We start from the raw sequence: 15,011 nt of genomic DNA, 5'->3' as shown, positions 1-15,011 counted from the left end.
TTACCGTGAATGAAACGGTGAATCAGTGTCCTGTGTTGATGAACTCCGTCTTCAAAGGTTTAATGACGATGTGGGCGTCAACATTTAAACAAATCTCGTAGCGTAGTTAGGTAGTGAACATGAACGGCGGACAAAGGAACAGAGTAGATAGGAAACTGAAAGTACGGCCGGCCGGCCAGCCATGATTAATTAGGGGAGGAGAAGCGTGTTAGGGGAGGAGAAGCCGCAGAGCGCAGGCTGGGCGAAGCCCTTTGATGTGCTGTGCGGCCGTGAATGCGCGTGCTTGTTTGGTCACGTGATTCACGTGAACTTAATGAAAACCGCAGCACAAGAAGCCCTTGGTTTCACGAGGATTTCGAGCACTTGAATTCTCGCTCCGCTCAATGCGCTTGCGCGCATTGATAGGTCGCGAGACCTAAAAAGCTTTCTCCACAGCGTTTGACAATTAACTCTATCAAACGACATGGAGAAAATCGACGAACAACATGTGTAGGAGGCTTGTTTAGTATATGGTGCACACTTATTTAAATGAAGAACATTGTACTAATCCAGAAAAACCTTATGGTGGTTTTAGTGGTCTTAAACAACCATAGAAAGTGCTCTTCTGAGTGGTAGCTGTGGAGAGCAGCCTTCAGGTTTAGTCAAGAAGGAGTATTAAGCAGCTTGTTTTACCAAAACTAATCACACAGTGTAGGTAAAAAAAAAAAGAACCACACAGTGTAGTTATAAAAATAGGTCTGTTTTGTATACACACTCACTAACACATTTGTAGATCTCCTACCCGGAGATAACACCACAATGCACCCAATACTTCAATTGTAAACAGGTTAGTAACCACAAATACACAGTGGTCTCCAGGGAGAGACCAAACCCTATACTTAAGAAGTGAGTTGCGAACTGCGACCGAAGTCGGGACTTGGACCAGGAGACTCAGAAGAGCTGGGGATCAAATGAACCACCTGAGGTAAGTATCCAGGACCCCCATGGAGGCTGTATGCAGAGAAGATACACAAACATGTACTAAATGCACGTCAAAGGAAAAGGTGAAGTCGGGGTTGCAGTTTTTAAGAAGAAGGAGCCTTCCCAGTGAACCCTGAAGAAACGCAGTGGAAGACAGAAGGTTGGAGAGTTACCCCACCCGTGGATACCCCAGGAACTAGGATACCTACACCAGGGAAGCTGGGTGCGCAGGTGCAAAGTAACGGCAGAAAACGCGGCGGAAGCTGAAAGAGTCCAGTGGAATCCAATGGGGAATTCTTGAAGAGAAGAACCTGCATGCAGAGGGGACAGAGTCTATGCCACTCTGAGGTGACCAGGATGCATAGAAGAGCAATGACCCAGATGATGGAAAATGCTGGACTGATGATGGTGACCTTGAAGCTGCAGCTGTGAGGACCAGCGACACTGTGGAAGACCAGGAGCCATTCACAATCTGTCCCACGTCGGAAGTCGAGAACCAAGGGGTCGGTGTTCTGCGTGAGGACAAATAAGCTTTGGCAGCAGCAACAGACATGGTGAATGAAAAAGGAGAACCATTGCGACCAGCAAGGTCCAGAGGACTCACCAGTTGCAGGAGAGTCAGAGCAGGCCTTGAGCAAGCAGGGGAGACCAGTGAAGCCAAAGAAGACCCTCAAGAGGGCCCACAGGCTGACGGCACAGGAGTCGTAAGAGGACCTTGAGCAGCTCATCAAAGATAAAGGCCCACGTTGCAGAGGACGCAGTGAGGACCGAGATCTTGGATATTAGAGATGCTGCAGCTTCTTGAGATCTCTGGAGTACCGAGCCAACCAGCCTTGGTAATGGCAAGTTGAGGCGGTGCACAGAAAATATGTTACAACAGTTCCGATGAGGGATACTGGCCTCGAACTTGCCGAGAGGACAGGCCTGACTGACCTCAAGGAAGTTGCAGAACCACCACCTGTGTTGCTGAGCCTTTCGAAGTCTGTGGGATATCCAGATTAGTAGACAAGTCCGCTTTAGTGCAGTGCCTGCAGATGCAAGGGAGTGACTCCTTCACTCCAAGGGAGATTTCTTCAGATGAAGAAGACTTGCAGAACAGCAAGACAAGGAGCAGCAGTCTTCAATGGTGCAGTCTCAGTTCTAGGTGAATTCAGGTGCCCTGGTGGTCGAAGTTAAAGTCGTTTTGGGTTTGAACCTTGTCCCACAACTAATCTGAACAGCTGCCCACAGGTTAGCCCTTAAGTACTCTAGGGAAAGGGTGGAAAAGCATTAAAAAGGTCTGAAGGGGTTGGAAAATCAAGAAAAAGGTCTGCAGTGTACCGTGAACTAGGTCCAACTGAAGAGACCCCAAATATGAAAATACTGTGACGTTCCTATGTCCTCTTCCATACTGTTTTAAGTACATTTTATTAATGTAATGTTGTACTAATTGTTTTTTGTCGATGAACTTAAATTTATACTGCTTTCGTCATAGCCGTGAATTAAGATGAATTATTTGTTTGTATTTAACTGTAAAAAGCTGCTGCATTGATTGTCTATTTTTACACTTCTTCTTTTATTACAACTGGCGTTTTCTATAGCTTTTATGTCACGAGTTGTCGAAATAAAGCTTATACAAGCAAACTTACCTGTTCCAAATCTTGCTTGGTTCTAGAAATAATAAGTGTGTGCCATCAGTTTCTTGTCTAAGTGAATACAATAAATGCTTAACACACCCTCCTGATAAGCCTAACTGCTTGACCACACTACCACTTAGAGAACTGTTAGTGATTATCTAATTTAGCTTCTGCTATACCTCTGGTAAACCTCTGGACTCTGTGCACACTATACCTTACTTTGGTATAGTGTATACAGAGCCAGCTTCCTACAACAAACCCCTACTCGATTAGTCCCTTTGCAGAGTGACCTCGCCAGAATGACCCGTACACTGACACGTGGGTAGTAGCAGGACATGAATCGAGCTACTTGGCCTGGTTGACCGTTTATTGTTTGTGCCTTTATTTTTTTCCTGAATGGTCGGGATGCTACTCTACGCCTTTTGATTGCTACTTTCATTCCCATTTCACTCCTTGTACCGGCACTTCCTGTTCCCCGTCATGGGGAGCGCTCCTCCTGCTCCCCCCCTAACCAGCCTTTCTACCCCTGACCAGACCATACTCCCACCCTCCTGTCTGTCTGCCACCCCATAGACCTGGGATATATACCTGCGTTTCCCATTGTCCCTCACTAGCTGAGTTCATGCACCCAGACTATGGTTGATATCTCACACATTAAATTCTTGTCTCTTAACGTCCGTGGATTGAATGCCCCAAATAAGAGGCGCTGGATATGGTGCTATTGAGCCTCTCCATTATTGTCCCCTCAGGTATCGAAGTATAAAAATAGCCTTTCTTGTAGTGATTACTTCTGCCTGTAGAGTGAATGAGTGTGGTAAACTCAGGAAACTAGATAAATCTGAAGTTGAGTTTATTGATATAAATCCGCAACACAGCTCATCATCTGCCAGCTCGTTCTCTCCCAGAAGTCAGTTGATCCAGTCATTGAAACATAACATTCCATTACTGACAGATGCAGTGATATCATAAATACTATGAGCATGTAATCATGTATCTGAACAAGCTTGCATAACATGAGAAGTAATTGAAAAGTACATACAAAACATAAACATAGAATATAACATACCTCCCTTTCTTCAAAGCCAATGAATAAGTAATAAAGAATAAAAGTATTAAAATACATTTAAAAAAACACATTACAAAATACATATCTTCTCTTCGGTTTCACTAAAATATAAGTTGAGCATTTTCAAAATAAGTAAACCAACTAATCACGAAACTTCAGAGGAATAATTGAAATCCTTCCACTCTTCCTCCTCTGTCCAGAAGAGTGTTCTTGTTCACCTGAATTCTGGTTATCAAAGGAAGAACAAGATATGGTTTTAACCACCTTAGAAAGATTCCACCAACACCCCTCTTCCACTTGAACAGCATTATTGCCAATTGTAATCACTTTAACGGGTTCACAAATTTACCTCTTCCTTTCTTAGTATGTATAGAAATCTTAATGCGAACCAAGTCACCAACACTCAAGGAAACTAATTTGACACCTCTTCTTTTATCAAACCAACATTTCTCCTTTCCTTGTGTGACGTCAGAATTTATCTTAACAATTTCCATAAGTGATTCCACATTGACTAAGGAATCGACCCATTTGCACATCCATCCTGGAAGGAAACTCGTGTTTGCCTTCCTTCCCCTTAAGACTTCAAAAGGAGACACCTTAGTGGATGAATGCGGTGTTGTTCTGTAGAACCATAACATACTTTCTAGAGATGCACAGACATCATGTCACCCTCTCACAGCCAATTGATACATTCACCTACAACCCTGTTCATTCTTTCCACAAGACCATTTCTTTGTGGATAGTAAAGGGAACTTTTACAATGCTTGACACCACTAGTTTTAAGAAAATCTTGAAATTCATCACTCACAAAATGAGTCCCATTGTCAGAGACAAGAAACTGGGGAAAACCCTCTCTAAGGAACACCTCTTTGAGAAATTTAATAACACTAGAGGAACTCGCCTCTCTGACCACTTTAATTTCTGGCCACTTAGATGTATAATCCATCAAAACAAGAACAAATCTCATCCCTGACGGTAACACCTCATACGGACCCATAATATCAACACCAACCTTGACCCAAGGTCCAGATGGACACTCGATAGGAGACAAAGGCGGAACAGAAACTTTAAGTCCCTTCTCCGAAGAACAGCACACTTGACAATTCTCTATAGCTGTCCCGATTTCACTATCCATTCTGGGCCACCAAAAATCCTGACGAACCCGCCGTGTAGTAAGAGAAATGCCTAAATGCCCTTCATGGGCTTCTTTGATAATAATAGACCTAAGTGAGTGAGGTGGAAGTAACTTTTCGCATCTCATAAGTAAACCATCTTCAATTAATATCTCTGATTCATGTTTCCAGTATGGCTGCATTTCACAAGGCAGGGCTTTCTCTTTCGGCCACCCATTTCTGACAAACATACAGACTTCTTGTAAAATGTTATCTTCCTGAAAACCCGTTCTCCAATCACTTTCAGACCCAACTGCTAAAATAGGAATATCCACAGATGCTACAAAGCAATCTTCTTCATCTTCATCATTTAACTCTTGAAAACTTGTCCCCTCATTGATGTCACCACTTTGAGGATAACTTGACAAAAAATCAGCTCTTGTGTTCTTACCACCAGCAATATGTGTGATCTCAAATTGATATTGAAGTAGTTTGCTAACCATCCTGGTAATCCTTGGTGTACAACACTTACTGAGACCAGAGGACAGTATTGAAACAAGAGGTTTGTGGTCTGTGACTAAATTGAAATGCTTTCCCCAAATGTATGCTCCAAACTTGTCAATAGCCCACAAACATGCTAATAGTTCTTTCTCTATAACAGAGTATTGAGTTTCAGCACAACGAAGCACCCTAGACGCAAATGCAACAGTATTCTCCTAACTATCATTGTTTTGCGTAAGAATTGCCCCCAACCCAACCTTGCTCGCATCAACAGTTATACAGCATGATAGATCTGGATCAAATGGCGTAAGGGCATTGCTTCTCAATAGTGCATCTTTGACCTCCATAAAAGCACGATCACATTCAGAGGACCATAAAAACTTATTGGAGATCTTGAGAAGATTACTAATGGGTCTAACCATGGATGCATAATTTGGTACAAATCTAGAATAGTATTCTAACAACCCCAATAGCGATTTGACACCAGTTTTGTCCTTAGGTACGGGAGCATTCATGATGGCATCAATCAAACCTTTTCTAGGCTTGATCCCATCTTGAGAAAGGAGATGACCAAGATACTCTATCTCACTACACAAAAATTTACATTTTCTGTTTTGAGCACAACACCTTCTGATAGATACATCTGCCGTGTGGATTCCTCACCTTGTGAATATCCCCCTTGCGTCAGCAACGTTCGGAAATTTTCTTCGTAGCACGCCGACGTGGACGACGTCACAGGAGCACGGCATCGCGCGCGACTCCGTCTGACGTCACCGACCCCTTATCAGGCTCACGCCGGCGTGATGACGTCCGTTCCCTTTTTTCCGCGTCTTCGACGCTAACGGTTTTCGGGATCTTCTACGATACTTAGTATCTAGCTGTTATTTTATTGTCACTGTTTCTCCTTTGCGACTTAATTCTTCATCAGAGGATGTCGTCGAGGAAGACAGGATTTAAACAATGTAGGTCTTGTGCCCGCATGATGTCTATCACTGACCCACATAAGGATTGTTTGTGGTGTCTTGGTTCGGTTCACGACGTTAAGAACTGTAGTTCCTGTTTTAAAATGAACCCAAAGGCGCTTCGTGAGCGTGAAGCAAAGCTACTTCTCGCGAAGGTAAAAGGACAAGATACTGGAAGATCTTCGAGGTCGACGTCGAGACGCTCGAAGTCGAAGCATAGGTCTCGATCGGCGTCGAGATCCAGAGCGGGTTCGAGATCCAGAGCGGAGTCGAGATCCAGAGCGAAGTCGAGGTCCAGGGAGAGATCTAGGTCTGGATCCAAGTCGGCTTCGGTGCACGCTTCGAGCTCCTCGAAGAGAAAGCACAAGAGGAGGAAGCACAGTTCAAGACATCATTCAGAGAAGGAATCTTCTGATTCAAAAAAAAAGTCTCGTAAACACCATAAGGACTTTGTTTCTCCTCCTGCTTTGTCAATCGAAGGTTCTCCGACTCCGGAACCGGATCCGGTATCTTTACATCCTTCGGAACATGAAGAGGAAGAAGAGGTAATTCCTCAGACTCCGGCTCCGATGGACACTCCTGTGGACCCAGAAGGTCAGAGTGAACAGGTGTCGGAACGACCTCCGTTGGGACATCCGGTAGGTTCGTACCCTCCCTTTCCTGGTCCTGGTCAGGACCCCTCGCATTTTCTCAATGCGATGTTTGGAGTGTATTCCAGGGCGATGTACCCCGCTGGAGCACCTGTTGGTCCCATGGGTCCATTATCGTACAATTTGGGCATTCCTCAGTCGTACGCCCCAGCTCCATTTATGCCTTTTATGCCGGCGCCTCTTACACCTTGGCTCGGTACGGCACCACCGAGGTCTTCGACTCCGCATGCGGCTTTGCCGACTCCGGATTGACCTCGTAGTTTGGATCGAGGTTCCACACCTGTCCGTGAGTCTCGTCCTTCGGCTGCCCCAACTCCTCGCTCGACGTCGAATCCGGCTCCGTCGGAGTCGTTACCGAATCCGCCAACTTCGATTCGAATAGAGTGGTCGAGACGAAGGGCTCAGCGTCTTCTTGAACAAAGGGAGGATGAGGATTCAGATGTGGAAGAAGGTGAGCTTCCTGATCATGATGATGATTTTGAAGACCTTCGTGATGCTAGTGGTCTGGAGCTCTCTCCTGAGTGGGGTCTACCTTCGGCTTCTGATGCTCCTTCTAGGGATGTGGCACCCTATCACGTTGTTATTAGGAAGGCTGCTGATCTTCTCAACTTGAAGCTGCCCACAGTTGAGTACAAACCCAACATCCTTACTGAAGTCTTACACTCTCCCCCTTCTATTGTTGAACCTACACTGCCGTTCACTGATGCTTTAACGGATCCAATAAAAGAGATTTGGAAGAGACCGTTGTCTGCTCCTGCGGTTTCGAGAGCTATTGCAAGGCGCTATAGGGTGGCTCCTGATGACCCTGCGTTCCTTTCTTCACACCCCTCTCCAGAAAGTCTTGTGGTGCAAGCGGCATGTTCTAACAGGGCTGCTGGCTATTTCCCTCAGGTACCAGCGGACAAAGAATCAAAAAAATTGGATCAGTCTGCAAAGAAGACTTTCTCTTCAGGGAGCATGGCTCTTAAATCAGCTAATGCTACTTGCCTTTTAGGAAGGTATGTGCATGCGTTGATGGATTCAGTGAAGCAGTTATCACCCAAGCTTCCTGAGGAAGATAGAAAGAACTTTAATGAGGTGGTATCTGACACTCAGGCTGCTGCACGCATGGTCATTCAGAGTGGCATGGACACTGTTGATTCTGTTGCCAGAATTATGGGCTCTTCTGTTGCGACCAGGAGGGCTGCGTGGTTAAAGTCCTCTGATTTCTCTGCGGATGTGCAGTCTACGTTGCTGGACTTACCTTTTGAAGGGACTGGCCTTTTTGGTAAAAAGGCGGATGTAGCCTTGGAAAGGTTTAAAGATAGCCGTGCCACTGCAAGATCTTTGGGTCTCCAGATGAGAGGGTCGACAACTAGAAAGTTTAGAGGCTTTGGTAGATCCTCTTTTCGTCCCTTCAGACAAAGCCAACAACAGCAGCAACAGCAGAACCCTCTATATAAGTCCTATAGAGGTAGATAGAAGGGTCGTGGACGTGGGCGTCAAGTCTCCTCTTCCTCCACTTCCTCCAATAATGCCCAACCCCCACCCGCATCAGCAAAGCAGCCCTAGATTCACCATTCTGGATCATGTAGGGCCAGTAGGGGGTCGGCTTACTCATTTTCTACGAGATTGGGAATCGGTTACATCAGATCTTTGGGTTCTCAATCTCGTAGAGAATGGGTATGCACTTCCTTTTCAGGAGTTCCCTCCCAATTACCCTCCTTGCCAAGGTTATTGTTCAGAGGATCACCTGCTTCTCCTGCAGGAAGAAGTCCTGGATCTGTTCCGAAAGGGTGCAATAGAGGTGGTTCCAGAGCAGGAGAGGGGTCAAGGGTGCTACTCCCGGTATTTCTTGATTCCCAAGAAGGATGGCAGGCTTCGGCCAATCCTGGATCTCAGGATTTTGAACCTCTATCTCAAACAGGAGAAGTTCAAGATGCTCACCCTTGGTCAGGTTCTTCTGGCGCTGATGGAAGAAGACTGGATGGTGTTGATCGACTTGCAGGATGCGTATTTTCACATCCCCATTCTGAAGTCGCACAGAAAGTATCTCCGTTTTACGGTGGGATCGCAGCATTACCAGTTTGCGGTCCTTCCGTTTGGACTTACTACTGCGCCTCGAGTTTTCACCAAAGTGATGGCAGTGGTGGCTGCGCATCTCAAAAGATCGGGGATACCTGTGTTCCCTTATCTGGACGATTGGCTGATCAAAGCGGAATCGCCGGAGAAGGTGCTCCATCATCTGCAAGAGACAACTCAGTTGTTGCACAGGTTGGGTTTTTCGATAAACCTACCCAAGTCTCACCTGGTGCCCTCCCAGCGCAACCTGTTCATAGGTGCGGTACTGGACACTACTGTATGTCGTGCATTCCCTCCACCTCAAAGGATTCGCGACATACAGGAGATGATTCCTTTATTCTTCAATGGAGCGGTTGTTCCAGTCCTGATGGTCCTTCGTCTGCTTGGTCTGATGGCTTCTTGCATTCTGTTGGTCAGTCATGCACGCTGGCACATGAGGGCACTCCAGTGGTGCCTCCGCAGGCAGTGGTATCAGCACAACGGAGATCTCAGGGAGTCAGTGAGGATCTCCAGAGAAGCTGCAGCGGATCTGTCTTGGTGGGGCGTGGAGGTCAATCTGTCTCAAGGAAAGCCTTTTCAACTGCCTCCATCAGTGGCCACAGTGATAACGGATGCATCCACTCTCGGGTGGGGTGCTCATCTGGGAGACCTGGAGGTCAAGGGCTTTTGGTCTCCAGAAGAAAGGTTGTTTCACATCAACCTTCTGGAATTGCGGGCGATACGTTTGGCGCTCAAGGCCTTCCTCCCTTCCCTTCGCGGTCGGTCGGTTCAAGTCCTGACGGACAACACGACTGCGATGTGGTACATCAACAAGCAGGGAGGAGTAGGGTTGCAGTGTCTCTGCAGAGAGGCTCTGCGTCTCTGGTCCTGGGTTCAGGACCATCAGATTTGTCTGGTGGCAAATCATCTGGCCGGGGTTCTGAACGTTCGTGCAGACAGTCTCAGTCGACAGCTCTCTGCCGATCACGAGTGGAGGCTTCACCCGGAGGTTGTTCACAGCATCTTTCAGATGTGGGGGACTCCTCGGGTGGATCTATTTGCCACTCGCGAGAATGTTCACTGCCCGTCATTCTGCAGTCTCCAGTATCCGTTGCAAGGAGCTTTGGGGGACGCGTTTCAGTTGAGTTGGGGAAATCAACTCCTTTACGCGTTTCCTCCCATACCCTTGATTCCTCGGGTTCTGAGGAAGATTCGTCAAGACCGGGCCCAAGTCATATTGGTCGCCCCGGATTGGCCAAGAAGGGTGTGGTACACGGACCTACTCCACCTCTCCTCTCACCTGCCGCTCCGTCTCCCTCACAGGGCAGACCTCCTCTCTCAGATGGAGGGGCAGGTTCTACACCCCCACCTCCAGACATTACACCTTCATGCCTGGAGATTGAACGGGGCAACTTGCGTTCTTTTTCTCTCCCTCACGATGTGGTGGATGTTATTCTTTCTGCCAGGCGCGACACCACTAAGTCCATTTATTCCTATAGGTGGTCTAAATTTGTTTCTTGGTGCAGGGAGAGGGATGTTGACCCTTTGATGGCTCATTTATCTGATATTTTACAATTTGCTCTTTCTCTGGCGCAGCAAGGTTTGGCTGTGTCCACGGTCAAGGGGTATCTTTCGGCTTTATCGGCGTTTCTCTGTTTGCCGGATCAGCCCTCTCTCTTTAAATCTCCGGTGGTTTTAAGATTCTTGAGGGGTCTCATAAATATGTTCCCTCCTACTCCTTTTGTTGTTCCTCATTGGGATTTGAATCTTGTGCTGACCTTCTTAATGGGTTCTCCCTTCGAACCCTTGCACAAGTGTCCATTGAGGCTTCTCTCTTTTAAAACGATCTTCCTCGTTGCAATCACCTCGGCAAGGAGGGTAAGTGAGCTTCAAGCTCTAAGTTCCAAACCCCCATTCCTGACCATTCATGCTGAAAGGATGGTTCTCAGGACCAGGGCTGCTTTTCTGCCTAAGGTGGTGACTCCTTTCCATCTTGGGCAGTCCATTACCCTTCCTACCTTCTATCCTCCCCCTCACCCGTCTAAGGAGGAAGAGAGACTGCATCGCCTGGACCCTAAGAGGGCGGTGTCTTTCTATGTCGACAGGACTAAAGACTTCCGGATGGACGACCAGCTGTTTGTTGGTTTTGCTGGCTGCAAGAAGGGCAGAGCGGTGCACAAGCGCACACTTTCCAGATGGATAATCCTGTGCATCAAGATCTGCTACTCCCTTGCGGGTAAGGACCCTCCTGAGGGTATTAGAGCACATTCAACTAGAGCAAAGTCTGCAACATCTGCTTTGTCTAGAGGTGTACCTGTTGAGGACATTTGCAGAGCCGCGACTTGGGCCTCCCTCCACACTTTCGCGAAGCACTACTGCTTGGATACCGAGGTGAGGAGGGACGGCCACTTCGCGCGCTCTGTTCTCCAAGATTTCCTGGTATAGCAGAGTGGTCACCCTCCTCCGGGAGTGGGGACTGCTGTGGGACTCTATTCACAAGGTGAGGAATCCACACGGCAGATGTATCTATCAGAAGAACAAGTTACTTACCTTCGGTAACGCTATTTCTGGTAGATACAATATCTGCCTGTGGATTCCTCACATGCCCACCCGCCTCCCCGTTGTCCACTCTGCTATACCTGGTTTTATTGTTTGTATATATTTTGGGTTTTGATACCTTTGCTATGCACTGTGTGCTATGATGGTTTGTATGTACTGTGTACATTGTATATATGCATTTTTGCTGTCAATGGTCCGTCCGTGTGCCTCGAAGGCATGGAAAAAAGGGCGGAACTGACGTCATCACGCCGGCGTGGGCCTGATAAGGGGTCGGTGACGTCAGACGGAGTCGCGCGCGATGCCGTGCTCCTGTGACGTCGTCCACGTCGGCGTGCTACGAAGAAAATTTCCGAACGTTGCTGACGCAAGGGGGATATTCACAAGGTGAGGAATCCACAGGCAGATATAGTATCTACCAGAAAAAGCGTTACCCAAGGTAAGTAACTTGTTCATTTGTTTTGAACAATTCTAGTACCTTCCTGATAATATTGTCATGCGTTTCCTCATCCTTGGCATGAATCAAAACATCATCTTGGAATACAAGTACTCCTTATACATTCTTTAAAATTCTTTAATCATATGGTTTGATGCTTTTGAGACATATCTTGGCGCCATTGGCGCTCTAAGACATCGCCCAGAAAGATAAAAGTATCTTTTGTTACACTCACTAGGATTCGAGGGAAGATCGATTTTTAAGCATTTACCCGATCTTCCCGAGAATGATGAAACTTTTGATGAATATCAAAGTACTGTTGCCAAACTTGAATTACGCTTTGATAAACAACCCAATTTGATTGTTCTCAGGCATAAGTTTTTCAAAAGAAAACAATCAGAAAATGAAGACGTTTGTTTTCAAATGCTTCTACATTATCTTCAATTCGGTTTAGCATTGTCTGATATATTACCCCAATTTTTTTTCCCCTTCTGCAACATTCCAGAATGTCAAATTCGTTCATTTTACTAGTATTTAAGAGATTTTTTCTCTCTAAAAAACTATGAATTTGAAGATATTTAAAGAATTCCCCTTTAGTAAGTCCATATTTTTGTTGCAGATAGACATATGATACAAGATTCTCATCCTGATATAGATCTCCTAATAAGTAGACCTTGGCGTTATGCCAACGTTGCATGACCCGGTCACTAAATATTACTGGAAGGATAGGATTATTAAATAGTGGTGTATAGTAATTTAGTTCTTCAAAGCAGCCAAACCTTTTCCTGAATTGTTTCCAAATTTGATGGGCCGCAATTAAGGTTTTAAATTTTGTTTTTTTATCGTAGCTAGGTTCCGTGAACCTAAGTAAACATTGTCTTGCTTCAGCTCCAAGAATCATCTCGTATATTGAGGGGCACATTGAGTCGTCAATGAAAAAATCATGGAAGATTAAAGTGCCCATTAATCTGAGCGAGACTGCCCAATAATAAAGCCGAAAATTTGGAATCCCCCAACCCCCCCTTAATCTCGGAAGTGTGCACAATTTAAGAGCTCTCCTGGCTCTCCTATAGCCCCACAAAAACCTAGAAACAACTCTGTCGAGTCTCGTAAAAAAATTAGAAGGGAATAGTAACGGTATAGTACGGAAGAAGTAAAAGAATTTGGGGAATATAATCATCTTCACTACGTTAGTGCGACCATAGAGGGATAGATGCAGGTTATTTATCCTTTCTAAGGACCTAGCAGTAGAGGCAAGTAGAGGATCTAAGTTGAGCCCCACTATATCTTCAACCTTAGCTGACAATTTGACTCCTAAATATACAGCCGTAGATGACAAAGCCACTTCCTCTGGTATCTTTGTGTTAAAGTGAATCTCTAAAACACAAGTGATGTTTAATTTGTATCCCGAAAATTTCCCAAATTCATATGCTAATTCGACAATTTTAGGAAGTGCCATTTTTATATCTGAAGTCACGATCGCGACGTCGTCAGCATACGCAAATATTTTGTGTGATTCGTGAGAGATTTCAAAAGAGATTTAGGAACGGAAAATGTTGATATATTTAGATCACTGGAATTGGCAAATCTGGTCTTGTGTAATGGTTCTCTTAAAAGTCAACATTTTATGAGCATATTTGATCTGTATTACACCCCAGCTAAACTATTGAAATGGAAAGCTAATAGAGGTATCAAATGTAATAGATGTGGTCTCCTTGGGGCAGATTCAATTCATATGTTTTTTCAGTGCATTAGATTATCCCAATTTATTGATGATATACAATTCTTTCTAAACAATATCTTAAGTAAACCATTGGTATTGTCTCCCGATCTAATTATTTTTGGAATTCAGTTTGACCCAAATGTCTCTAAAACAGATGCTGAAGAGGGCTTTCTGTTTATTGCAATGTCGGTTTTTAGATATTGTATAACTTCTCATTGGTTAGATGCCGATCCCCCCACGTTTTATCAATGGCAAATCAAATTAATAAATATCTACCAACTTGAGAAAGCAATTTATAATTTAAAGGGAAAGAGAAAGAAAGTATTTGGCCAAAAGCTCTGGGCACCCATCTGTAACTGGATATAATATGCCTATTGTAATGATAATCTCTGTATTCATTTCTTTTTTTTTTTTATTGTGTGTGCATACTTCTGGAACTGGTTGTTTGTTTGAACTACTTGCTGTCATAAAATTCAATAAATACATTTATTAAAAAAAAGAAAATGAAGACGTTGATGCCTATATTTCTGTCCTTCGAAAGTTGGCCTCTGTCTGTATTTTTGAGAACTTTACAGAACAGTTGTTTCGTGATCAATTTGTTGGTCACTGTAAGGATAAACAAATCAGACAGAAGTTGCTTTCTATGGACAATCCGGTACTAGATGAAACTTTCAAAGTAGCAAAGAGCATCGAGACATTACACATTTCTTTAAAAAAACTTGAAGACAAACCAGTAGAAACTGTTAACTTTGTAGGTCCTTCAAAAAAATCTAAATTTAAAAGTGTGAAAAATGCAGCTTATCAGCCTTCAAAATCCAAGAATGAAAATGCTATGCACAGTAATGTTTGTTTACGATGTGGTAGCTCGATTCATGGTAAAGGGTCGAGGTGTCCAGCTCTAAATTCTACGTGCAACTTTTGCAAAAAAGTGGGACACTGTGCTTCTGTCTGCTTGATAAAGAAATTTCAAAAGAAAACTGTAGCTTGCGTTCTAGAATCAGATGATGATTCTGCGGCTGAAATTGTTTCAGTTGTTCAGGATCACACTAGCTCTATACCACTTACAGGTGACCCGTCATCTTGTGTTGATACTGATAGAGATCGCAGGTCACCCGGTCAACAATTTTTACCATACACGTACCAGGCCCATAATTTCCCAATTTATCATATACATTAATCGGGTGACCTAACAACTCTTCTACCAGTAATCCAGTTTCCTACCTATTTATTTCTATTGTACCTGACTTACCAATCCACCGTTGCAGGTACCTAAGATCCACAATGGATCAGGGAGCTAGCTGTAAAAGAAAGGCAGGCAAAATACAAAACCCAACTTATTTCTATTCCTTCATTAAATGATCACAGACAACTGGGAAGTTTTAAAAGTTT

At 44.7% G+C, this 15,011-nt stretch overlaps 1 protein-coding gene across 1 annotated transcript in view; it reads left to right on the top strand.

Annotated features, from left to right (window-relative positions):
* Positions 1-15,011, top strand: part of VAC14 (VAC14 component of PIKFYVE complex) — a 1,984,055-nt gene that overhangs the window by 72,622 nt on the left and 1,896,422 nt on the right. The gene's annotated exons all lie outside the window — the stretch shown is intronic.

This window comes from Lissotriton helveticus, chromosome 12 (genome assembly GCF_964261635.1).
Source record: "Lissotriton helveticus chromosome 12, aLisHel1.1, whole genome shotgun sequence".
NCBI classification, from domain to species: Eukaryota; Metazoa; Chordata; class Amphibia; order Caudata; family Salamandridae; genus Lissotriton; species Lissotriton helveticus.
Note: the sequence above shows the minus strand (reverse complement) of the source record. Positions and strands in the feature narration are given on the sequence as shown.